Source organism: Perca flavescens, chromosome 2 (genome assembly GCF_004354835.1).
Source record: "Perca flavescens isolate YP-PL-M2 chromosome 2, PFLA_1.0, whole genome shotgun sequence".
Taxonomy (NCBI): Eukaryota; Metazoa; Chordata; class Actinopteri; order Perciformes; family Percidae; genus Perca; species Perca flavescens.
The window spans coordinates 16,579,085-16,604,336 of NC_041332.1; the positions used below are offsets into that span (position 1 = coordinate 16,579,085).

General features: G+C 41.0%; 1 protein-coding gene across 2 annotated transcripts in view; it reads left to right on the plus strand.

Annotated features, from left to right (window-relative positions):
• The window catches only part of add3a (adducin 3 (gamma) a), a 114,781-nt gene that overhangs the window by 7,238 nt on the left and 82,291 nt on the right, over nt 1-25,252 (plus strand). Inside the window, exon 2 of one of the 2 annotated variants that reach the window (XM_028594476.1) lies at nt 19,289-19,326. The exons of the other annotated variant lie outside the window; for it this stretch is intronic. The gene's annotated coding sequence lies outside the window, so the exon portion shown is untranslated. The remainder of the gene's footprint in view (nt 1-19,288; nt 19,327-25,252) is intronic. 2 annotated transcript variants of the gene reach the window in all.

Sequence of the window (25,252 nt, forward strand, 5' to 3'; positions counted from 1 at the left end):
TCCTGGACTACGTGTAAGATCCTACCGATCACCACTCTGTCTTTGGCTGGTCCGATCTGGATCAGCGGGGACCGGCGCAGCAGCGAGGCAAAGCTGTGTTTTTCCCGGGGGAAGAGACGTTGCGGCCGGCCACGGAGCTCTCAGCCTCCCGCTGCCGTTTGAGCTCAGATTGCTGGTCGAAGGCGGCATACATAATCATAAAACACATTGTCACCTGTTAAATGTTATTCATTGCTGTTTGTTCTTTTCATTTCCTCTATCGAACATAATTAAGCAGTACAAAAGTCCGGCATCTTTAGCGTTGATCTGAATGCTTCGGACCCCTGTTCCAAGATGGCGGCGGTTTTGACGTATGTTTAGAACCTCAAGGCGACATCTGTGTATATATCTATGGGGAGCAAGGATCACATTTGAACTATATCGATATATGCGATATGGTCTAATTCCATATGTCATTTAAAAATATATCGATATATTTTTAAATGAGATATTATTTCGGTCAATATTGAAATCCCGATAATTTAACTCGATTACTCGTTGACTTCTGGAAAGATGTTGCCATTATTGAACTTAAAAAACAGTGGAAAAAGTTAAATAAATCAACAGTAAAAAAAAAAAACACATATCTTTGAACTTTGCCTTAATACTTTTTCTATTGAAACTTTATTTTTTCATTCAGAACACAAGAGAAAATAAGAGTATGTGCAAAACGTAATGAGCTAAATAATTGTTTTTCTCGATTATTCTGTTTTTGTAATCATTGGGAGCCGAAATCATAATCGCAATTAAATTTTGATTAATTGCACAGCCCTAAGTGGTACCGATCCTCTCATCTAACGCTCTTTCAAAAAAGTGAATACATTTATTTCCCAAATGTCCTTTCTTTTTCAGTAAACTTAAAATTCATGGCTTAAAGGATGAGGCTGGCACGCCAACACGCTAGATTTTAGTTTAATTAGTTAGTTTAGTTAGCTTCCTTCATTTTGACTCTCTGTTCCATCAAAGGTCAACACTGTCAAAATGGCTTGCTTATGGTCAACGGCGCCAATTTGCGTGTCAGAGTTTAAACAAAGTTCAAGTGAGTGCAGATTTCCTTCGCCCCCGTGAGTGATTCCATGGGAATGAATTAATTTCACTGCATAATTTTGCCATTTTAAAAACTGATGTGAGGCCTTTAGTCAGAGGGCTAGGAGTAAAAAATGCACCACATCAAGATTATTTTGTTGCTATATGTGGACACGCACAGTTGAAGTTTAACTGTTACATGCTTGTTTGTTTAGATGGAAATAATCCGTTTTGGTCGGGGGACTGATGCTTACACGATGTGGGCGATCATGATAAAGTTGCGTTGAGCGGCACTGGTGATCTGCAACTTCAATGTTTTATTTTTAATGCTCTGAAGGAGTCCGTCGAAGCTGAAGAGTCTCTTGTTTCATACTATTGTGCATCAACAGTCAGGGTGCTGTTTGATGTGATACATGTGTGGGCTGTGAGTGTTTAGATTCCACAGTTGTTTGGTTGCCAGAGGTCCCAGCGGGGTGGGGTTAAAAAAACCTTATTATACACTTGTGGGCGGATGAATTACTGAAAGCATCCGGCCTGACGTGCAGTACAGCTGACTTCTGTCCAGTTTGTGGAAGTGTGTACTCTACGTCCATATGTGCATGATCCGTATGCCCTCACTTTGGATGTGCATGTGTGTTGATATGTACATGTGTGTTTAGTTTGCACTGGGAGTTATAATATTTTTGTGTTTACACAGGCCTTTCTCTGTTTGTGTGTGAGGGGGCAGTCCTGGCAGAGTGCCGGCTCCGGTCAGCAGTCTTCCCAGCGCAAGAAGCGAGACAGCGTTTGCATAGATATTGAAGTGGAGTAACCATAGCGATGGGGTCAGCCTCCGAGCATGGGAGAAGCAGAGGTGCCAAGTTTTGGGCCAAATGAGCTTTTGGAGCAGACAGCGGCTCTTTTGATCCCCGTGGTCGTCACCTTATTAAAGTGTCTCTCTTAAGGGTCAAACATTTGAGATCATGAAAGTTTGAAGCTGACTCCACAAAATGATTGGACTCTTAATCATCTGGAGTCTTCGTGAACGATGAGACCTAATATGTTGTAATGTATATGATATACCACTGTCATTATGTCATTAAGTTAATGAATGACAAGAGGAAAATTAATAACTAATGAGCTGAAAATGCAGAAATACCAACAATGGTTATTATGATTATATTATAATCAACGAGAACAATGGATTCATTCTGTCCTTGTAATGTTGGATCCATGAAGTCCTAATCGTTGATTTTCCTGTTGATGACCAATGAAATGCTGCCATTGTGAGCAGATAATGGCACCAACTTGCCTGGGCTGCTTGCCAGTCATGAGAGTGAGTGTGCAGCCACTGTTTGTGAAGGAAGGGGTGGACGCCTCCCCCATTACTGTGCCCCGAGGGTCAGCATTAATATGGAGATTAGATTAGAAATCTTCCAGGTCATTTAATTTATTCAATTAACTGACTGTCATTTTGCATATTTACTGGCAAAGAAAAAAAAATACTAGAATGTACAGTGAAGTACAGCCATTAGGGTTTGTATTAATTTGCTATTGTGAATCCATTCATCACAGTGTGTTCATGTGAGGGTCATTCATAGCTGTGTGTGTGTGTGTGTGTGTGTGTGTGTGTGTGTGTGTGTGTGTGTGTGTGTGTGTGTGTGTGTGTGTGTGTGTGTGTGTGTGTGTGTGTGTGTGTGTGTGTGTGTGTGTGTGTGTGTGTGTCCACACCATATCTAAATGATATCCATGATACTGCCTGGTATTTTCTTCTTCTTTCTTCTCTCCATTAAGCCATATTTTCTGCTGTTTTTATTACACTGCTATAAAAGTCCTACTTAGAAACATAACTCCTATATGTGTACACACACATAAAAACAGTTTCAGCTCTGAATCCGGCAGTGACATTCAGCTCTCGGTGTGCTTTGTTCATTCTGAGTGCAACCTTTATTTTGTCATCATTGTGTAGAAAGATATATTGCTCTGTAACTGACCTGTGTAATGATCATGCTGGTTTGGAATGTGTATTTCTAAAGGGACACTCAACGGATTTTGATTTCAACCAGCCCAACATGTTGCTGTCAGTAGTACTGTGCTGGTGAAAAGCATTCTGGGTGATGAACAAAAAATAAAAAAATGCAGTCGCACCTATTACCTTCTCAGTTGATTGACCACCCGCTGGTTCATTTTGAAATTTTTTAACACAATGTCTAGTTATGTCACGTTTAACTGTATTTGAATGAGAATGATGTTATTGGCTGTCCTTGTTTGAATTAGGTTTTTAAGGTGTGATTAATGCGGGGAAGAGAAGTGGCTTATAGCCACTTTTTAGTTTTTTTCCTTACAACCGTATGCAACAGGTACCAAATCATCTATTCTGTGTTTCCACCACAGACTGTATTTAAATGTAGGCAAGGTTGTAACAGCCACACGCTGAGAAACAAGCTGAAAAACCTTTTTATTCCTCACTGCTCCATCCAGCTCTCACTGTATTTCCTCTTCACCGATAATGCAGAGGAATGTCTGCACCAATGGTGGACTTTTTATCAGTGTGCTAGGAACCTCAACAGAGGGGTAATAAAAAAACAGGACTGAATAGAGTATTTCCATTGGTACCATCCACAACTTTTGACATTAGAAACTCAAAAATAACTGCAACTAAAAACTTTTTTATCATCAATTAAACTGCTGTGTGTGTGTGTGTGTGTGTGTGTGTGTGTGTGTGTGTGTGTGTGTGTGTGTGTGTGTGTGTGTGTGTGTGTGTGTGTGTGTGTGTGTGTGTGTGTGTGTGTGTGTGTGTGTGTGTGTGTGTGTGTGTGTGTGTGTGTGTGTGTGTGTGTGTGTGTGTGTGTGTGTGTGTGTGTGTGTGAACTCTTGTTGGTCTCATGTTTCCAGGAAACATGCTTTATTGCCTCTCTGACCAAACATTTACATCATCTGCCACTGTTGTAGAAGGCACACCCATGCCTCGGTTCCTGTTTGTGCGCACACACACACTGTATTGTCACATCACACAGTGACAAATCATTGTTGGCAGCACTGAGTTTAGCTGGCGGCTGAATCCTAGTGTTGATGTGGGTATGTAATGTGCTGTCCTCCTCTGTTGTCTCATCTCTAACTGGGTCAGCTTGTGTACTAAATGATGATTCTCATCCTTGCTGTCACTGAACTAAAACGCTGTGTCAGCACTGCCCAGTGTGATCTTAATGTTGTGTTTTGGCAGTTATCTGTTGTCCTTAGTCATGGTTTTAATTGATTTAGTGGGCTTTCTTTGGATGTGTGGTGTGGTAGGGCATGACAAGACGTGACATGAAGCCAAATGTCGGCTTACAAAAAAGGTGTTGACGCTCACAAGGCAATCAAGGTAGTTACAGTTGTAGAGACAACACCACACTCAATACTGTGGTATTTCTGCATTTGTGCCTCTGTTCTAAAGTGACACATATGCTTTCACAGTACTCTACTGTGTGGCTGGATTGCATCCAAACAATGTATATAGGTCTGATTATTACAGCTGTACCTATCAATAAACTGACGCAGCATAATTAAAGACCAATTTGTGTGTGTGCGGGCCAGTTCATGCATCTGGCATGCCTTCATGTAAGCATAATTACAAGTACAGGACATCATAAACTCATGAACTCTAACAAGTAGCTGCAGGTTTTCTGAGTGTTAGGCTCAGGCACCTGAAGATATTATTAAAACCATTAACGAAATGGAAGACCATTAAGACGCTAAAGTAACAAACAGGGGACTCCCTCATGGCCCGGGCTGCCCTGAATCATCATTATTTTTCCCCTGCCCACAGCTCTCATGAGCAGATAGTACTACACCATAAGAAGCACTCGTAATTATTTTTATCCTTATTATGAGCGAGGTAAAAACTCTCTACTGTATTCAACGTCAGAGCCATTTACTGTGTCTACTGTGCACTGTGCTCTGAGGTGATTTATAAAGCTGTGACCACCTCAGTCACTTCAGCCTGTGTTCTCATCTTGTATTTAGGTCAATGTTTCTGCAAGAAAAACTACATGAGGGAGTCCCCTGTACATACAGGATCAGTATGTCTTCACTGTGCTGTTGTTGATGTTGCTGTGCTTCTCTTCTGCTGGAGGGCCATTGCATGTCATTAGTGATGCATGTTGCATTCTGTTCAGTAGCCCACTTGGGGCATCAGAAGCAGTCTGTGTGTGCATAGTACACCATCTGACACATTTCTGAGTGTTAACATTTTGATGTGCAACCAATCATGCTCCTTCGGATTTGTTTGAATTCACTGTCCATTTTTTTGCACTGTAAATGGATAATTAGTTTTTTTTTATGCATAGTAAAACTAAGGTTTATAGTTTTTATGCTCTAATATTACACTTTTAATTGTTATTCTTGCAAAATCTATTGTCAAAAGGATGAAAAACAACTCTAAAGCGAAATACAGCATACACAGACAGCACCAAGCCTCTCCATCTGTCTCTGCTCCCACCGGCTGTCACTCTTCCTCTTCAGCTCAGTCTTTATGTTATTTTCTCAGTGTTTACCGAGGAGAAACTGCTGAGGCTGAGCAGAAATGAAGAAGCTGATCATTTAATAGCAGATTGCGCACAAGGCGTTCCCTGTTAGCAGTTTCAGTTACTCAAGGAGCGACGTTGCATTACATCCTGTGCATTTAGATGCAACCCTTCCTTAAAAAGAAAGATCCACCCTAACATAATTAATTCCTGTAAGAAGAAAAAAAAAACAGTACTTTTGTCAGACCATTAACATGGGCTAAAAAGGTTTAGGTATCTGTAACATCAACTGTAAGTGTCAACTAATGCCACCATTAATATTCTGCGATCAACTGAATGATTAATCAACAACACCTGTTTATCAAACATACCCAAAAAGCATAGCAGGTTAATTTGTCAGACATGGATCAATGCATTAAAACCATTAACTATCCCACTGTAAACTGTAGAAAAAAAGAAGTAAATCATAAAAGAAATTGCCCATTTCTTGTACAGTACAAATATGTAATGGGACAGAGACAGATATTGTTTTCATCTTTTATTTCGAAGTGTTTTATTTTAAAAGGAAGCCCCCTATAGTAAGCTGCCAGCAGCTGCTTTTATATTTCATAAAATTTATTTTAGATCTGTTTTCCTTTTTAAGTATTTAAAAACAGATTCTCATGACAAATACACTTTCTGCCTTATCAGTTCCCCTTCCTGTCCTGACGGATCGCTGCCCCCACACACAAACAAACTCACACACTTTCCACTGAGGATGTATCTGGACGTTGAAAAGAGATACCCTGTCAGATATGTGTGGCGTAGTGTCACATGTCTCGGACTCGCAGGATGGGAAGTCTGGGAAGGCTGTATTTCCTTTACCTCAGCAGAGGAAATCACTGGATAGGACCCATCTTTTGGTTTGTCCTTCCAGGACGGTCACTGATACGCTTCGGATGGGAAGTTGCACAAATGCAACATGAGGTACAAGGCCATATGATGTTTCTGTGCCCTTTGTGGGCTAACAAGAGTTTATAACTTGGACGAGTGATATCATCCATTTTGTTGTCAAAGGAACTGTGGTGGTGTGTCCTAAAGACAACACATCAGTTTCAGCCTGATTTTGGTGTTCTGGAAAATGTGTTTCATGGCCTCTGGGATGTGACAATAAGGGGAAAAGACAAATATGCTTGTGGTTTGTGTCTGTGTTTTACAGGTTTGTTAAGTCCAAAATGTTCCCAGCGTGAACTAAGGAAAAGTATCTTTCATAAGAAGTTGGGTTAGTAATTGTGATGACACTCCCTATTACCGTATATTCCGGACTATAAGTCGCACTTTTTTTCCTACTTTGGCTGGTCCTGCGACTTATAGTCAGGTGCGACTTATATATCAAAATATAACGTTTTTACATGAAAACATTACCGTCTACAGCCGCGAGAGGGCGCTCTAGGCTTGTGACAACTAGAACGCTCCTCGTAAAGACAACTGAGAAAGAAAAGAGATTAAAGTGCCCATATTATGAAAAAAACACTTTTTCTGGGATTTGGGGTGTTCTTTTGTGTCTCTGGTGCTTCCACACACATACAAACTTTGAAAAAAATCCATCCATGCTGTTTTGAGTGAGATACGGTTTCTGAATGTGTCCTGCCTTCAGTCTCCTAGTGAGCTGTTCAAAATCGGCTCGGACTGTGACGTCACAGTCCGAAATGAGCTGGCTAACCGCAACCGTTAGCTCGTAGCGTTAGCGTTAGCATGCTAATGCTAATGCTAACGCTAGCATGCTACGTCGTTCTCAATAGCAAAGCACTGCTACAACACACACAAGTTCACCATAATCTACAAAAGAACTACTTGCATGTGCGCCCTCATTTAGAAGTCTCCCAGCTAATCCTGCCTTGTAACTGACCAAAGTTGGAGAAACAGGCTTTCTTTTACTGTCTCTAGAGTAAGCTAGCTGACATGTTCTACATCTGAGCTACTGAGCATGTGCGAGTGCAATCAAAGATAGTACAGAAGAAGAAGAAGAAAAGAGGTCTCACTCTGTAGCTAAAACAGAAACCAGGTGAAAAGAGGATCTGCAGCAGTGAGAGAGAGCTGTGCAGTACAACAAAAATATGGTGTTTTTTGAAAATTAAACCATGTAAACCTATTCTGGTACAACCTTAAAATACAGTTATGAACCTGAAAATGAGCATAATATGGGCGCTTTAAAAACTGCAGGTAGTAAACAGCCAAAAACGGTAATCGAGCAGCAGAAAGAGAGTTTGAAATGAGGGAGAAACTTATGAGAGAGACTGGCGAAAAGGTGACTCTTACTGCAATGAAGAAAACAAAGAAAGCTAATCGGCTAATCGTGGGCTGAAAGCAAGACGGCCAGAGCTGGAGGAACGAGTCGGGAGGGGCTCGTTCACGGTGCAGTTACGTCTCCACGCCTTTTAATCCATCCATGCTCCACGCCCTGCTAGCTAGTTGTTCTGTGTGCTATTGTATAGTTCAATAACTGTTAATGTGTTACGTTAACATACCGGACACCTACCGTATTCAGCGTATTGTTCTGTGTGCTATTGTGTAGTTGAATAACTCTTGTATTTATAATCTAAATAAATGCGACTTATAGTCCGGTGCGACTTATATATGTTTTTTTTCTCTTCATGACGCATTTTTTGACTGATGCAACTTATACTCCGGAGCGACTTATAGTCCGAAAAATACGGTAATCACACAGAATTTGGAACATAGCTTTCTGTTTTTAACTGCCATATCATCGAGAGTGCTCCTATAATGTAAAGTCTGAAATATATTGGTATTATTTTTATTGGCAGATAGGGCTGCACGATTATGGCCAAAATCATAATCATGATTATTTTGATCAATATTGAGATCACAATTAATTATTACGATTAATTGTTGGTTTTAACCAAAACAAATTTTATTTTCACAAAGGCTAATTATAACTGTTTTCACATCCATATTGTGCTACATTCCTGCTAATACATCCATATTGTGCATCCATATTTTGCTATATTCTTCTATGAAGGAGTATGCCATTTCAGCCGCTTTCCACACGTTTGCCGTGAAAAGATACAGGCAACACAATTATCTGTTCATGTTAACGGCGCTTGTTAAAATCCGGTGCCAATATGGCGCCGGTGCCCGGTATCTACCGGATGAAATCGCAATGCTGATTTTGGTGCCTTATTGCGCTGCCACTTAAATGTCTGCATTGCGCTCTGATGCTCCGAAACCCACGTTAGAGGCAACAGAAACATCTACTAACTAAACACTAAGAACATGTTACACAGCAGGTAACGTTAGCCTACCATTAGCTACAGTAGTAACTGGATTAAACACAGCTAAAATGCTGACAGCTAAACGGTGTAGTGTGACTGTATTTCAATGTAGAGGATTCCAACAGCGGGACGTACACCAGTCTGCCGCTAAAGCTATGAGCTAAAAGACAAACTAGCAATGGTCACTGCTGTTGTCTGAAAAACAACACCGATGGGACAAAATGTTGCATTTACTGGTAAACTGGTAAACCTTGTGACCGACTTATGACCAACTGCTATCTGTTCTATCTGAAATTTTCCTCACGTTAGTCTGTCCTCTGTGACTGTCTACATCTAGAAACTAAGCTTCGCAGTGCAGGGAACAACTCTGATTGGCTCATGGAGGCACGTGATCAGACATTGGTTTACGGAGCGCTAGATTGGCTTTGCAAAAAAAAAAAAAAAAAAACTTTGATACGGAGCGTTCTATGAACAGAATGACGCATTTTAAATATCACTCGATCGCGCGAATTTGATCGTGGGAAGCCAAAATCGTGATCGTGATTTAAAATTTGATTAATTGCGCAGCCCTATTAACCTGACTCCGCCAGATGGATTGCTTCGCGTTTGCTCGGCATATCCATCTGGGAACTTTCCATTGGAGAACTTTTGGGAACATTGGATGAACCATCTGTCTATCACCTATGTTGGTGATAGACGGGCCAAATCAACCAATCAGATCCACGAAGCGTATGAAAATACAACCACAAGCCCGCCCCTGCTGCTGCAGGCAAAGCATAGCTCGTTAGCTCAGCATACAAGCAACATGTCGGTAAAGGAGATTTGCCGTTTGTGTAACGAGAATTTAGGAATAAAAGGCACCGTTTCAGGTTCACGGACCATATTCCAAAAGAAGGATCCAAGAGAAAAAAAGCATTAGCGAGTGGCTAACAGAATTAGGGCTACCGCTGTCTGATAATACTGGTTAGCTGATTGGATAAACCATCTGTCTATCACCACCTAACCCACCTCAAAACCAACGCTGATTGGCCCGGTCGTTTGGCTAACGGCTCCAAATTTTCTCTGCCTCAAGATGCCAGACTGATTTGTGAGTGGAAAACTGGAGCTCGCGAGATCAGGATGGTCTCACGAGGCTACTGCCCTATTGGCAGAGCTAGAAATATAGCATAACTGCAGTTGGAGCTCAAGCTGGTATAGACTGATGGATGTGAAGCCCCTTTCACACATGCACTGCAAACCTGAAATTATCTACACATTACGTGGCGAATCTGTATGTGAGAACGCAAATGCCAGAATAAGTTGGATCGGACATCAAACGGTGTTCACCCTGCCAGCTCCCTAGTACAAAATCTGTATAATCTCCGATTGAGCCAAAAGTGTGAAAATTTCCAGCAAGCGAGTGGGCGTGTTGATTATGTCTAATGCGGCTCATGCAAAACCGGAAGGAAACAAAAATTCAAGGGTGAAGAAGGCGGGTTATTTACATGAAGACGGCAACAAAAATGTCTAACTAGAGACGCAAAGAGATATGGGAACTTCTGTTTGTAAGGATTGGGATTTGGAAAATATGCTTTGCTTTCTTTAGGTAAGAAGATAAGTCTTATAATCTAACTTTATGCAACAAAACAAAACCTTTCCAAATTGTCCAACTATTCCTTTGAGAGAACATTAAATGGGAAGAGCCATATTTGATCCTTTTTTTGACAAGGTTAATTCTAGGTTAACTTATTTCTAGGCTAGAGGTTTGGTTTATTGCTAGAATTGTAATTGTGATGGTGATTGTTATGTTCAAACATGGTTTATGTTTAGGTAAACTTTTAGAGAGGATGTCAAGGTTAGAAAAATAAACTTTTAACTTAAACCAACATGTTAAATATGATTGTTACAGCCACAGAGAGCGATTTGCCATTGCTTCAATCCAGTCGTGTTTATTGCTTGTGTGGTTTTCAGTCATATTGAGCCCGTTATATGATCATTTAAAATGTCATGATTCCTGGGAATGGCAGCAGCTTTCCTCTGAGCAGTTTCTTCAGCAGTTCCAGTGATAATTGTTGGCCAAGACAAAGGCCTTTGTCGCCACTAGTACCTGGCAATCGGCTTGGTGTGTCAGGGCCTTAAAGGGTTTTTACAACCGTTACAAAACTTGTGTCTGAGTTGTAGTCATAATCGTTCTTTCCAACAATTTTTTGCTGCATTGTGGGCTGTTACATCCTTCAAATAGATGGCCCATGTCAGATCATTAAACACTGACCCAGCTGAAGTGTCTTTGAGCAAAGCACTGAATCTGGATCAGCTCCACGGCTGAACACAACATCTGACTTTACTGAAGAGGAGTGTTTGTCCTGCTTGGATTAATAATGTATCACATTTTCAAGTTGTTATTATTAATAAAACAAATGAAAACAAAAGTGGGTGTTTAATGGGGCTGTTTCCAGGCTAGTCATGTAATGTACTCTGCCTGAACTCATCCTTTAGCGAGGCTCTCTTCCTGTTAATACAGCTGTCTGGGTGATCTGTTCAGAACAGCTTTGTAGAGAGTGGCGATCTGCCAGCATTGAACACAGATCGACCTGAGGGGGAAAGCAAAAGATTGTGTCATCTCACCAGAACAATAGATACAATTTCCCATCCTACAAACAACTGCTAAATGCTGGTCTGGTATTATAAATGTAAAAAAATGGGCTGGATATAATCAGTGTGCATTTACAGTTACATTTTCAGTATTTAATGCTGTTGTCCAGACCAGAAGGTTAAGTTCAACATAACTTGTAGCAGGGGCCTTACTTGTGAATCCTTGGTTAACGTATCATCTTTTAAAGGTCCAGTGTGTGGGCATTTCTCCCATCTAGCATTGAGATCATGAATCGCAATCAACAATACCTATTAGCAGCACCTGTGAGTTTATCATGTGACAGCGAAAACGCGAAAGGTAGAGCTATATGTCCTGTATGTCCCTCACCAACTAACGTATTTCAAGATGGCACATGAATATGGAGCATCTACCCCAGTTCATGCAAATGCAAATGTAAAATTTCAAGCCAATAGGAATACTTTTAATTTTAATTGATGGTGGTGGTAAATATTCATGAAAAAAAACAACAACAACTAAAAACGTTACACACTGGACCTTTAAACCATAATTCTGCACCAACCCACTGTTTCTGTGCAGCGTGTGTAGTGTGGTTTTCCTCCAACAACAAGTTGTTTCTCTGGTAATTATCCAAATTGGATTATCATGTTGTTAGTCTGGGATAGAGAGGTTCCTGCTGGTCTGGGGGTCAGTGTTGGTGAGGGTGTATTGATGCAGTGTTTCCCCCAAGCGGCAACTTCTGGCCACCGTACACCTGACATTCAAAAACAATACATCTACGCGTTCCCTGGATCCAACTGAATCACGTGATATAGGCCACTCCCATTTCCGCCTGGACTTTTATGCCTTAAAAATCGCGATTTATCAAAAACCTACTTTTTCGAACTCCTCCTAGACCGTGCGACCGATCTGCACGAAACTTGGACCGTAGCATCTCCAGACTGACCTGACTAAAAGTTATGGAAAGAAATTTTATACGATAAAAATTGCGCATATAACGCACAAACAAATTTGCGTAGCTAACTATGAAAACACCAACTTTGCCATATCTCAGCCAAAATAACTGCTATCAACCCAAAACTTTAGATTATTCTTTGCCATGACCCTCTGGAGGGACCCCATGCGTTTTACGAAAATTGGTCACTAGGGGGGCGCTACAACTACAAAAAGTTTATATCTCATGAACGGCTCATCCGATTTATACGAAATTTGATGCGTACCATCTGTGGCCAATCCTGAGGCCATCCCTAGAATGGAGTACCGAGGGGTCAAAGTGGGCGTGGCCTATGGGACCCAATGTGACCCAACTCTAGATTCACCACTTACACTAATGTGAACAACTTTAAATTTACAGGGTAGATGGACAATGGGCCGTGGATCACACCTACCAAAAATTACACGTGGACCACTAGGTGGCGCTGTAATGGTTTTTTGTCATTAACTCCCACAATACACATCACACATTAGAAATTCTTACATCCACGTGTTCCTTGAATCATGCTGAATTGCCTGATATAGGCCCCGCCCATTTCTGTGCAAACGTTTTTTCGCAGTATCGCGCAACGTGCAAAACCAACTTTTGCGAACTAGTCCTAGGCCGTGCGACCGATCTGCACGAAACCTGGTAGTTAGCATTTCCAGATGGACCTGACAAAAAGTTATGGAAATCGTTTTGCTACATTGAAGTATGCCAATTTGACAACCAAACAAATTGTCCTAGTTAGCTACGAAACACGTATCATATCATATCTTGGTTAAATTTAAAGTTATCACCAAATGACTTGAGATCCTTGTTCAACATTCCACTACGATACTGTGTACCAAATTTGGCGAAGATCGGCCTTTAGGGGGGCTATAAGCAACGTTTATTTGTTTTCCCGCCAATTTTCTCAATACATTTCAATGGGAAATTTGCTATTGCAATATCTCTGCTACAGTAAAAGCAATCAACACAATATTTGTGGTGCTCTTTCGGGATAGCGTTGTGAGGCGCTGTACCAAATTTGGCGAAGTTCGGCCATTAGGGGGCGCTATAGTCAACATATGTTTGCGTATACCACTTTGGGCCTTTTAATCCCTTCAGAGGTCGAGCATGTCGTATGCAACGCCAAACGGCACTTCTTAATACTAACTTCATAATCATAAATAGTCGAAGCGTAGGGTCTTTTGGAGCTAAAAGCTAACAGTTGCCCCTTTCTGCTGGTGTTTTCTTTGTCTTCCTAGCCCTTACAGAAGGTTTTGCGTCCAGCCTTGAAGTCCAGAGTTTTTCGGTTATTTTTAAATTGATCCATACTGTTATATCCAAGATTGATACACCGTGAGTTGAAAGCCTACTGAGTTGAAAGCCTACTTTAAGGCTTTATTATCGACTTAATAGGCGCGTGTGCTCGTGTCGGCCGCTGTCCATTTCCTAAGGTTCTGAAATGCGAACAACTTTTGACTACTTTACGTTTTTTTAAACGACGTGAAAAGCAGAGTAGACCTCGTGCATCAAACCTCTCGATATTCACCGACGTGTGCCCCCCCCTACTTAATGCTTCGGGTCCCGCATCGGCGCAGCTTCGCGCTTCTTCGGGTGCAACTGGCGCGGCTCCCGGGGGCGTCGCTGACGACCGGCATCGGAGGCGAACGGCGTCGGAGGCGAGCGGCGTCGGAGGCGAGCGGCTTTAGGAGGCTGGCGGCGTCGGAGGCTGGCGGCGTCGGAGGCGGGCGGCGTCGGAGGCTTGGGCCCCGTTCATAACTGCTTGCAGTTCTAGTTCTCCCTTGATTTTGTTACCTAGTAACAACTTTTTCAAACCAGTTTATGGTCTCAATTCTTCAAAGTCTTCTTCAATACAGCATGATGTTCATTTTGTAATGGATGGCCCCATTCATTTTAAAATAGACGATAAAGCATGCAATGCTTTAGGGCGTGGCCACACGCCCATTAATCAGGACAGAGGCGTAGTCACAGTGCACATTAAAATAGCAGTGAACTTGTTTTTTGAACTTTATTATTAGCGACCTTACTTTTTTCGTGCTGCTGTTCTCTCCAGTGAAAATAACTACAAGATGAGATCCCACATATTCACCTCACACCTGGGGCTTCCATCAGCTGTGCAGTCAATTTGCACATTTGGCAGGCAATAGGGTTAGGGTTAACTGACTTGAAAAGCATCTCCAGCCATACAGCCAGGTTACTATATATTAATTTGTTTGACCACTTAACTCAACTTTAAGTCTACATGCATCTTTTTTCAATGAGATGAGACGCCATTTTGGCAGGAGTTTAAAAGAAAACAATTGTTTTCTGTTGTGCTTCTTGTTTGCTACCCTTTTACTGTTGCATGTTACATTTGTAATATATCTGCATTTTATTATTTATTAAGCTATTTTCCTTTTTTTTGTCTTTTTTGTTAATTACTTATTAGTTGTAATAAGTGTAACAAGTGACTATTTAGTGTGTTAGACACACACACACACACGTTTTTATAAAGCAGAGTCAACAGTTGTCAGATTAGGGGGCTTTTAGAGTGGACAGCAGCACAGACAGAATCACACCATCTAAAAAACTGCTGCTACCAGGTAGAAATTCTGCTTTCTGTTGCCATCAGCTCATCAGCCAGTCAGCAAGGTTACATCCGATTTATCATAAAGGGCAAGATCAGGCACTAAGTCTCAACTATGGAAGATATCATTTTGAGTGAATGCTAAGCATGTTAAATGTAGTATCTGTTCAACTGATTTACTCTGAGAATGGTTGGCAGGCTTGCCGTCATCTGTGTGCAGCTATTGCCGTATTAAGCTATTGTGGCAGGATGTTGTCATGTCCATGTGTGATTACTTTGATAAATGGGTTGATTTTCCACACCCGGACAAAGTTTTACAAAATATCATCTGCTGATGTTCCCTCTGAATGAACACAGTCCTTATCTGCCATCTATTCTGCCAATGGTGTGAAGATAAACAAATCCTCACACGTGCCTGCTTTTGCTTTAGGATCAACTAGCCTAAATTGTTTTACCCGGCGGTTCAGAATTTGACCTTTGCTCTGGTGTTAGCGCTTCTCATCTAACTCACTTATCCTCATTCAATTTCAAAGTCCCAAGTTACACAAATAAACTCAATAGTGAAAGGATCACCTCATAGCTCTGAATTAACTGAGGCTCCACCCACCACGCCATCAGAGAGTGATGGGGCCGAACAGAATGGACACTGCAGCTTTCACGTCTACTCTCTAGCTCTAAACATATCTGACAGAATCAGATTAGTGAGACGTTGGGATTGTTGTGCAACTGTGGCAAAACTAACAAGACAGAAAGCAAAGTTGACTCTTGTCTCATCCATGGGCTTTTTATTTTTATTTTAGTAAAGTCGTGTCTATTAGAGTTTAGGTCACACCTCAAGCTAGTTGTTGACGGCCTTCTGTCTTTCATAAGTGACCTCACCTCCCCTATTATGGCTAAAACAATAACTTGTTAAAAAACACTTAAACTTTGTCGGGATTTTATATAATGAGGCTGATGCTGTGTGGCTGGACAGTCACATCCACCAAATAATTATGGTCAGCAGAAAAGGCTGTTATGTAACTGTGCTGCTTTTCCTTGTCTGACTGCATCTCGCCCGAAGAAAAAATAATTAGTATGTCGAGTGCAGTGCCGGGCTTAGTTCATGGCGTCAGGCAGGATTCATTCTGGTCATTCCACATGCTCTGCTACAGGTTGTTGATGATTGAACCCGGTCATGAGGCTGATGTCCGGGCTGTGACACCACTGTGTGTTCTCCATGGTTCTCCATGGTTTAATGATTAGTCAAGTCATTTTATTTATATATTGCTTTTAAAAACAACAGCTGTTGAACCAAAGCGCTTTCCAGTCCTCAATACAGGACAAAATTACTAAAATAGAATGGGCATAACAAGCAATAATACAAAACGTAATACAAAACAACTAACATGATAACAATCAAAGTCAAAGTAATACAATAGGTTTATAACATTAACAGATAATTTCGAAATAAATAACAATTTACATATTAAACTTATCAGACTACAAGATGATACAGATACAGATGAAGTGTAGCCATGATGTGCTTTGTCAATTAAATCTGGTTGGTTTGTCAAATGTTGGTTCAACAGATTAAATATCTGATCACCCAGAGCCCAAATAGGCTATTATATGTAACTTAACCTTAATACTATGATCCATACAGACAGTTACATGTTTTTAAAAACACGGTCTCCTCCTAATTCCTGTTAAATCATAAATATATATCTAATGTTTTTTTGTTTTTTTTGTTAGATCATTGTTTTAATCTGTGTTTTGGGGATCGTAAACACACTGTTTTGTAGGCTAATATACATGTCCTTGTTGATCTAATTGGATCTAATCTGATGATTTCTGTCATTCAAGCAACTCAAGTTGTAATTTAAAACTTTTAACAGCCAACTTATTAAAATCTTGGGTTTTATCTGGGCTCAAGTCCATAAATACAGTTAATGGATTCAGGCACGGAGAACGATTAACTCGGTTAGCGGATATCTCCGTTATAAAGATATGGAGTGGAGGAGATTGCCGCGGACAGGGGTAACAACCAGACTCTGATAAATGACGTTCAGGGAGCTTTCACAGCGGTGTGGCCGCGGCATTTCCACGGTTTGATAATACAATTAATCCCGCGACAAGACCACCAGCAGCAAGTTACTGCTAACTATAGCCTCTGAGCCTGAAGTGAAGTGGTGATGCTGTCAGGCACGCGGAGCGCGACTTCACAAGGGAGAGGGGCTGGAGGCCACTGGTCTTTGTGTGCTGTAAAAAAATACGTTGTTGATTGGGAAAAAATTTAATTTGGGTGTTATCTACCTGGGCGGGTCTCAATCTACCTTTTGCGGTGCGCCCAAGTAGCCTACAACCTATGTATTGGAAACACTGTCTAAATAGGCTGTGGGTGGATGGGTAACCAAGCTGAGTAGAGTCTGTAGTCCAATTTTGTGTTTACACTGAAATTCATCTCTGGATTTGTCTGTTGCATTCACCAATATGCTAAGTGATCTACTGGCTTCTTAATTTTTTTTGTATGGCTAGATAAATCTGAGCTATGGAAGCATGCACACTTGCTGTCAGCGAGCTTCATGCTTCTCACACTTCTGGTTGTCATTCCACACCTGAAGGAGCATTCATTTTTCCACCTCCACTAACATGAAAAACATCACCGCCAGATCAGCAGGTGGTTTCAATTACTGTTCATTCGGCCAACCTGGACAGAAAGTGTGTTTCCACAACTGCTGGGCCATCTGGGGCTTTTCACTTTCCAGGTGCTCTCCAGCATCTCGCACAACTCCCAGAAGCAACCAACACTTTCAGTCATCGTGCCCACGGGTTACATCATTTTGGCTGTTCTGCTAAATACAACCTAATGTGCGTCCTGTTGATTCACATCATCCCTTTTATCACGTATGGTTGTGCAGATTGTTCTCCTAACACATTGTTCCATAGTTCTTTGATACACCAGATTTGGAAACATTTTTGTGTTATTTTGATGTTATTTTGGACCAATCCCAAAATTCCCACCCAAATATCATTATAATGGAATGCAGTCGCAGCACCCTCAGCAATAACACATCTCACATGCTATCAATAGCTCTCGTGTTCTACGGTGAGCCGTGCTCCCTGGTGTTGACACAGTTGGTGTTTGTGCAGATGACGTAGATAACTATCAAGGGCACAGATCGAGTCCCTCAGGCCGCCTGCCGCTCCGTGTAGCCGCCAGTACAGTCTTCGTAGTGGAAACTGCTGACCACTGTGACTGAGAACACACACATTGAGGCCTATACACTGACATGAGAATTCACCAATGCAAACACATGTACACGGGCAGTAAAAGCCACATCCAGAGATGGTAGAGGATGCTGTAGAGCATAATGAAAATAAATCCAACACTTTGTCCACATGTCTTTACAGAGTCTTCCCTCTTGGAAATGATTCATAAGAGAGGGAACAAAAGGCATTTGATATTTCCTTTGTAAAGAATTTGGTTAGTTACCAGGTCTGCTGTATCTGAAAATAGGGTAGCAGGTTTGTAATTTGGCCTGTATACATAAGAAGACGGGATGAATAAGTAACACAAATCCACAGTTGTCACCTAATTGAAAAAGATTACAGGTGTTTGCTAACATTGAATATCTTCTTTTTGATTAGATTTATTTTGATTATGTCATATAGGCTACATATTACATAGCATACAGACTTTTCAAGGTTGCTTTCTTGTGGAAGCTCCTTCTAATTTCAGGTATTTATTTCACTCATTCCTGGTTAATTTGTGTTTTTGTATCCTCATGGCATTACAGACTTCAAAAAACACACAATGAGTAAATAATATTTAAAGCTAACGAATGTGTCTGCTTTTTAAATAATTATTCATTTCTTATACTGAAGTTGCATTGTTGAAACTGTATGACAGTCTGTATAAGCAAATAAAGAGAATTAAAAAGTAAGACCGGTGGGACCGGCCCGTTCTGGGAACGGCAAGGATTGCGGGTGGATTACGTGTATAGAGCTATAGAGTTTCTAATTGTTTTTAAGTGCTCTTAAATGTTTAATTTCTTATACTGCACTGTAACTTCTATTCTCGTATTATCGGTTTTTAATGTTTTAATCGTTTTTTTGACTGCTCTTTAATGTTTTATGTAAAGCACTTTGAATTGCCCTGTTGCTGAAATGTGCTATACAAATAAAGCTGCCTTGCCTTCTAATTGTGACATATCTCTTCACCTCAGACGCACAATATGGCTCAGAGCTTTTGATCCACTAAAACTCTGAGCCATATTGTCTAGTTGTAACAGCCCCCAGAAGACTTGGCTCCAGAAAGTAAGAATGTGATTGTGTTTGTTTTTGTCCTAGTTGGCGAGACGTTGTGAACTCGAGCAGTCCCCTGACAGGTAAGAATTTTTACATCAACACGCAGCATTTCAGCTCCTGCTCAAGCCTTTAAGACACCTGTTGATTGAATCAACAGCACAGCACTGTATTGAGTATTATCTTTCGCCATAACACTCACAGTTGATGGGAAATAAAATGAGTAAATGTCTGAAATGTAGTGTTGACTGAAGTTTTTGTCTGACGTCCAAGCGCCTCGGCCCTCCTCTTTGGCTTTCCCAAGGACACAGAAGGTAAATGGAGAATTATAGTGGGCGCTTTTTTTTTTTTTTTTTTTTTTGGAGAGCCTTGGATAAATCACACGGCTTTGGTCACTGGTAAGCCTACAAACTGCTTCTGGCCATACAGTTTACTATGTTGGAAGTTATGCTGTAAAGGAAATAGTGACGGGTCTTTCTGTCTCTCTCTGTCTCTCTCTCTCTCTCTCTCTCTCTCTCTGTCGGTATTGCTCTTTTGCCCACTTGTGCCAACCAGGATGTTGTTTGTTGCATGGCAACTTCAACAATCATTAATCCATTTTTAATATTTTGGTTTGGTCATTGAGCCAAATAATATTTTGTTTCCCACAGTTCCTGGTACACATATTTTTTTTCTGAGATTGTCTACAACATTCTTGCTCTCATTTGCTTTGTCAGTAGCTCATGAAAAGAGCAAGAATGAGATTGTGAACCACTTTATTTCTTTAGTCTATGTTTAGACAGTTTTTAAGCACAGCAAAATGTGGTAGCTTGTAATACTGCTACAGATGCTTCACATATTTAAAGCAAATCATGTCAAGTGCCACTACACTACAACACTTCCTGATGGCAGCTGTAGCTATTGTAATATTACAAAGGTTGGGCTGTACACACACTTCACTGCCATTCCTGGTGGCTGAAGTAAAGCTTCTAATTTTCACATTCACTTTTATTTGTCAGTCTTTCATTCCAGCAGCTTAAAAGCCGAGCCTATTCATCCTTGTTTTTAGTCAACCATACCAACTCTATAGTAGAAAACCTGTTTATTTCAACCTTTCAGGATTTGAGTAGGTTTTGCCGCACATGGCTGCACAGGTCACAGCTGCCATGCATCATTTCCACTTTTTGAGAAATGTTGCCTTTCCCTCTTTAGACAAATTCACCACTTCCTCAGACTGTGAGATACTCGTATTTGTTGCAGCAGTACCTGCTTTCTTCAGACTGTTGGTTGTTATTCTCTTTCTGTGATTTTGATTTCTTCCATTTTTTCCTCTCTAATGCTCATTCTCTCGGTCTCTCTAGTGTCGGTTTGTTCACTTCAAACTGTCAAACAACCATGTTAAGAAGGGTTGTCTTTCTCTGCCCCTCCTCTTTCTGTCTCTCTCTTTACCTGTCTTGTCTTGCTGTCTCAGTCTTATCGCACCCTCCCACCTCCCTTCTTTCCCTGTCAAAGACTTTTAGAGCGTCTCCCTCGTCCACACAGTCCCAGTTTGGCAGATTTGTCAGGTCCAGGGCTTGCGAGGTCAGGGGGTGGGGGGAACAATGCGGCACTGCTTGCTGACGTGTCTCATATTGTGTCCTCTCAGAGTACCTTCGCAGACTGAGCTAGGCGACAGTTGTCCTCATATCTGTGTACCTTTTGAACCCTCACCATGTTTAGCTGTTGAGAGCTTTAGTTTTGTTTTCAAGACTCTATTCTATCTCTGAATACTGCAGTGGCTCCTGCTAGCTGATAATACTGTGCTTATATTTAGATCGGTATGTTAAATGGTATTGCACACAGCGTCATTGGGAAAGGTCTACTTTTCCAAAAACATTTGCTTCTGTGCATTTAAAATGAAATACAATCTAAACAAAGGTTAAAAACCTCACGTTATAACATCATCAAATACAAAAGACAAACTGTTCTCTGCAGGAATCTTAGAGGATTGTTTATGTAGTATGAATTTTTCTAAACATTTTCATTGGCTCCATTAAGACAGTTTTTAAGATTTACTTTAGATTATACAAGCATGCACTTAACAACTAAATCTAATATTGTTTTTTTCAGTGTAATTATTAACAAGGAGTCTGCCACAGAGACCAACGGCTTTGTGATTCGGATATGTTTGCCATTTACAGTGCAAAGGACAGCTAAGCTATCTGGTTGAGCTCCTAATGCTCCATTTATAAATTACACCACAATAGAAAGTGGATTAACAGCTGTTGAAGTAATCCCTTAATGCATTTCATAGTGATTTCTGTGATTTGGTTTATCCTGCACTGATATAAGAATTCAGAAGTAATACCCACTGTTCAACTGAATAAAAGTGGCTATTTGTAACTTTCAGTTTGTGTTGATTCTACTGGCCGCTTTAAACACGTTGACACATTGTTGCCTTATAACTTGATGTTGTGAACGTCCTAGCAATCAAATGCTTATTTACACAGCGAGCAGACACAGAGCAACATTATCAGTCATTTGAAGTCAAGTTTGTGTCCAACTGGGAAATGCCAGTCCATTATTAATTCTTTTTTTTATCTCTGCTAACTCCTGAGGGAAATATCTGGCTCTTTAGCTGCTAAATGCTTCACTATGTTCACCAGCAGCTAACTTTGTATGCCTGCTGTTGGGTGTTTGCCAGGTAGCCTACAGTCGTTTTATCAGTTTTTAATTTATTTCTTTTTTACTTAAAATGACCACAATATGAGCAGTGAAACACGTAAAGTTGTGGGCCATAAAACCAAAACAGTGCTGAAAGACGCTGAAATGCTCCATGTAACTGAGGGTAGCTGTTAATTATCTGTGGTTTAGTCAAAGAGCGAAACAATCGGCATCGCATGAAGTAGTCGAGGTGTCCATGTAACCAGTTAACAAGACACAACGAGGGGTAGGAAAAAAAGAAAGGAGCTGGCATTATTGAGGGTTTAGAGGGTGTCTGCACTACAAGAAAGGCTGAAAAGACAAGTTGAGGGCCAAAAAAAAAAAAAAAAAAAAAAAAAAAAGGCAGGAGAGAATAGAGATATACTGTAAACCACATGACTGCTAAACCACTTACTTGAGTGGAGAAACTAAGGTCAAAACTTTCCACTGGTCATTTTCTTTCTACTCCTGTTTTTCTGTCCTACTTTCAGTATATGCTCCTCCTCCCTGTCTCTTCTCTTTACTTCAGTAAGACGAGCTGTCCTCTCCTCAGCAGGGCAGTGAAGAGACGTCTGTGTCTTCGCCCTCAATTAGAGTCTCCGAAAACACTTTACTTGAAGGTATCTACATAAGAGTGACATGACACTGTCATGAACACATGACACTGTCATGACACTGTCATGACACATGAACCCTAACCCTAACTTGTCTTGACAAAAACCGAATGACACTTACTAAAAGCAGCGTTATGTCATAAACGTTTATGACTTGTTTATAATGTTTATGACACGTTCATGACAGTGTCATGTCACTCTTATGTAGATACCTTCAAGTAAAGTGTAACCGCGTCTCCTCATCTTTTTACATTGTTAAATGCTTCAACGCGCAGCCGGGGATGGCTGCCTCGCTCTGATGATGCCAGCCACCTGGTTGTAATGTCATTTATAGAGTTTTCACAGACGAAATAGGAGTTCAGTGGCTTGTTGGTATCTGCCTGCTCTCATAGTAAATTGTCTTAAACAGGCTTCCATCCCCACAGATAACTTTCTCATGTTGAATACTTGGTCAAGTTAAGCCGCTCTTTGACCTGAGATGCTGGTTTGACTTGGCGCTGATGCTGGCTGCCTGCTGTCTGCCTGCTGTCTCTTCTCCAGTCATCTGGATGGCATCACAGCTGCTCTTATCTCCCGGCTGGTCCAAACCACACCGCCTGGCCGCCCACATAAGCGTGCCTGTGTAAACACACACACGCAGCAGAGTTTGGGTAAATTCATCAGGTATCGGTGATGATTGAAATTTCTTTGCCAGTTAAAATTACCTTGATTTTCAGTTTGGGGTGCGTGGTTTGTGTGAAGATTATATTTTTCCACACATCAGCGGATACTGATCTCAATCTTTCTTTTTTCAAAAGGCAAGTCATTTATATAGCACATTTGAGCAACAGTGCACTTTGCATTAAAAACTAAAGATTAAAAAGTCACAAAAGAGAATATAAAAACCAAAAACATGCTAACATAGAATAAGACGGGTATGAAATACACAAAGTTACAGTGCAGTGTAAGTCGGACATGTCTTTGGCTCACGTACTCAGTCAGACAAGTCAACACACATCACCCTGGTGTCAGTTTAGAGACTACTGGGGAAAACAGCGGGGGGTTGAATTGCATTAAAAAATGACTACAGGGAAGGGCAGCTCTTGCAGGGTACAGGCCGTGATACAGAAACCTAAAAAGACTGTAGGCATCCAGTCAAAGTAATGGGTTTTATAGAGGTTACAAACAATAAAAGGCGTGCATTCAAAATGAAACAAGTAGATTTAGATTTCAAGATACTTTTTTGTCATTGTATGGACACAACACAACAGAACAGAACAGTCAGTGCACCAGTAATTTATCCTTTTTTATATAGTTTTTATATAGTTCAGTCACTGTAAGAAAGACAGCATGGTTAGACAGATGAATCTGTAAAAGATCAAGTTCACACACCGAGTCCTCTCTGTAGGAGATCTGTGGTGACCATGTGCATTGGTATAAATCAAAAAGGGGTCTTACTAAGGCTGACACCCACTGATTTGTAGTGACAAACTGTTTTAATTATAACCAGAATGGGTGTTTCCCTGATAAATAACAGCTGTCTCCTCTGTGACTCATGACAGCAGCCCGAGGAGGAGTTTGGTTTGTGTGTGTTTGTGTCTGTTACGTATGTATTTGGTTGGCCTCTGTTTGTAGTTGTTTCAATATTTAAGAAAAGGGTGTTGTTGCAGCGACCATATATCTTTGGCTTTATGGCCGTCTGTCTGAGTGCCATGGTTTGGTGGTCGAGTTTGTGCTTGACTGGTACGGGGCCACATGATGTGTCTTGTAATCATTAGTTGCACCCCAGTGAAATGCAGATAGGGTGTATTTGGCCACATCTTGACCACAAACAAACATTCACACCTAAAACAAAAAAAGCAGCTGATTCTTGTGCTGATAAAAATGTATATGCACATATCTAGTCAAACAAAACGTCACAAGCATATAGACATACAAACCAAGACACGCTTACTCACACACATGCACACATATTCATTTTCAGCTCTGGTGGCCTGTGGGGCTTTTGTAGTGGTGAGTGGGCCACAAACGACAGCTTTGTGTTTTCTGTGAGGCTGGGAAAGTTGGATCCACACACACACACACACACACACACACACACACACTTTGGCAGTGTCAAAGCCTGTGCACAGTTCTGCTGAGCTCAATAGGCTGATTCATTAGAGTCTCCTCATGACACTAGAGGAGAAATGGACTTGCAGGGAAGGGAGGACAAGGAGGCTGAAGTTTGACATGACCTGACAGTGTTCAGGTCAGTCTTAAAGGAAAAACCCACCCTTTTTTGTGTGTTGAGCCTTACATTCCCAGGTTTCTTTTCTTTATCCGTTAGATGAGCGTCATTCAAGGCCTTTGCGGCAGAAGCATTAGTTTTTTGGGTACGATGTGTGGCTAGTTTAGTCGACCTAACTAGATTTTTGGTAACACTTTGACATGTAATGGGTCAAGCACTGCCTTAGGATCTCTTACATAAAAACATGCTGCATTTGTTTCACTTTTGCAGGATTAATTGTGGAGAAACTCAGTTTTACAGATGGTTAATTAACTACATTTATATTGTGCTTTTCTAGTCTTAAGCACCTCTCAAAGCGCACAGCTCTGTCAATTAAATCAACTAATCGATTAGTCGACAAAATCGTATAAGTGTTAGTCGACTAAGAATTTCTTTAGTCGAGGACAGCCCTAATCTTCACTGTGGCACCAGCTCTGCTTCGAGGATCCAGATATAGGCCTATATTATAGAGAATTGCATTACTAG